The following is a 2,359-nucleotide window of genomic DNA, read 5'->3' as shown; positions in this document are numbered from 1 at the left end:
AGATGCGGAAAATAAAGGAGATGAAGTAAAATGAATTGAACGTGGAACTGGGAGGAAACCACACAGATGCAATAAGAAGTAACAGTATGAGATGTTGGACAGCAAGACTGAGGAAAGGAAGTGGGAATGGGGGTAAAGTAAAAGGCTAAAAATTAGATGCAGCTAGTGGTCGAAGGGATACTGCAAAAATACTTTAGTATATTAGTATATTATAATGCGTAAAGCATCATAATTTATACGCACACCATGAACGTTAGTCTTCAACGGAGCCATTCATTCATTCAATCATTTATTAATTCATCATTCAATCATTCAATCATTCATCATTCATCCCTCTATAACATGTTCTAAAGTATCTTTAAGAAATAATCACAGAAAATCTGGGAGCAAATGACAGTCACTGCTAAGTTTAAAATTCCGAATCCATTACAGAAACCTGGAGACAGTCTTTAGGAGATAGGAGGGTGGGGCAGTGGGTCACATTGAGACCCTAAAAATCAAATGATTGAATGAGTAAGGTTTAAGTGAAGGAGGAATGAGAAAAAACACTACAGAAAAAATCAAATCATTCAGGAGGATTTTCCGATACGATCATTCGTGAATATGACAGAACATTCATATGCAGTTAGTTTGAGAAGAAGTATGCGTTATGGTACAAGCAGTATCAGGTTTCAAAAGAGAGAGAGAGAGAGAGAGAGAGAGAGAGAGAGAGAGAGAGAGAGAGAGAGAGTCTCTCTCTCTCTCCCTCATTTTGAAACTTGAGAAGTATGTATTATGGTACAAGCAGTATCAGGTTTCAAAATGAGAGAGAGAGAGAGAGAGAGAGAGAGAGAGACAGAGACAGAGAGAGAGACAGACAGACAGACAGACAGACAGACAGAGACAGAGACTCTCTCTCTCTCTCTCTCTCTCTCTCTCTCTCTCTCTCTCTCTCTCTCTCTCTCTCTCTCATTTTGAAACTTGAGAAGAAGTATGTATTATGGTACAAGCATTATAAAGTTTCAAAATGAAAAGAGAGAGAGAGAGAGAGAGAGAGAGAGAGAGAGAGAGAGAGAGAGAGAGAGAGAGAGAGAGAGAGAGAGCTCTTGATAAATGTCAGAAGAAAATGCAAGCACACTTGAAATAAAGACGACTGGGACAACTTACATGAAGGCGTTAGAAATAGGAGAACGATTATTTTATCACAATATTTGTTGAAAATAAAGATTTGGTTTTAGGACAGTGGAAATAATAAAGATCGATGCGCAACGCTAAGTTTCATTTTCATTCTTTCTTTCGAACGCACTCAATAGCCAGAAATGAAATCAATATCTTGCGTAGACACAGATAAATGCATTACAAAAATTAAGATTTATAACTGTTCATTGTCATGACGTTTCGACCTAAGAACTCTTCGACCGGCATAAATCAAATGAGAAGCAAGTCCAGAAATATTTCCGGTAACTGTCACAATCTCCATAACCGTTCAGTATGCTGCCACAGCAATCACCTTTCAATAAACTCACTGCTATTTCCAGTTTCTTCAGTACGGTACCTTAAGAGCATCGCAACGCATTCCGTAACACATATTTCTCTCGGAGGACCAATGTCCGTCTCACCAAAACAAACATCGATCAGCCCTCGAATACGAGAGCCCAAAACAAACCTATCGATTTATGGCCGTTGGGAGGAAGGAGGAGATGACAGGGGGGACCCCGATGGCAGGCAGATAAATATCACTAAATCCTTTCTGTAAGTCGAAAGAGAGAGTCGCTCCGCCAGGCAGTCAGTCGATCCTTCGGCCACAGCGGAAACGCCACTGAGGCCTTTCCTGAGGTCCTGCCCGCCTGCAAGGGTCACCAACGGCTAACCAACATTTATAGTTTTCTAACTTCGAGAGTGTAGTAAACGTCCAAAAACACTTGCGCTGCTGCATACTTCTGTTTACACCCTGGCATTCCCAGCAACAGTTGTCACTCTCCTTCTTTTCAGGTCCCGCTCCCCTCACCACGAAAGAGCAGAGTCGGTCGGGTGACGCGCGGCCCCGAGGCCCCAAAGGCGGCTTCGGGAATTCCTCGCATAGTCCTAAATTACATCTGTGTTTAACGGCGGGAATTGGAGGCTTGATAACCAATACCCGTTCTCCTTGCCCAACTTACCCGGCACCCATAACCCCCTCCTAGACTATGCTCTGGCTTGGAAGTAGGCCTAGCTGAACTATGCTACAGAAGAAGAAGAAGAAGAAGAAGAAGAAGAAGAAGAAGAAGAAGAAGAAGAAGAAGGGAATAACTTAGGCATGAACGCCTCAGATTTCTGCCTGTAGTCATTAGCTCTCTTATTCTTTGCAAGGTCAGGCAATCAAGTCAAGGCTTCTGTCTGG

The 2,359-nt window shown here is 42.3% G+C and overlaps 1 protein-coding gene across 1 annotated transcript in view; it reads right to left on the bottom strand.

The window, feature by feature from the left end:
- Window positions 1–1,946, bottom strand: part of LOC136850023 (actin-2, muscle-specific-like) — a 10,091-nt gene extending 8,145 nt beyond the window's left edge. Inside the window, exon 1 of the mRNA XM_067123568.1 lies at window positions 1,646–1,946. The gene's annotated coding sequence lies outside the window, so the exon portion shown is untranslated. The remainder of the gene's footprint in view (window positions 1–1,645) is intronic.
- Window positions 1,947–2,359: the final 413 nt, after the last annotated feature.

Source organism: Macrobrachium rosenbergii, chromosome 21 (genome assembly GCF_040412425.1).
Source record: "Macrobrachium rosenbergii isolate ZJJX-2024 chromosome 21, ASM4041242v1, whole genome shotgun sequence".
NCBI lineage: Eukaryota > Metazoa > Arthropoda > Malacostraca > Decapoda > Palaemonidae > Macrobrachium > Macrobrachium rosenbergii.
The sequence above is the reverse complement of the archived record's forward strand: the minus strand, read 5'-3'. Positions and strand labels throughout refer to the sequence as shown.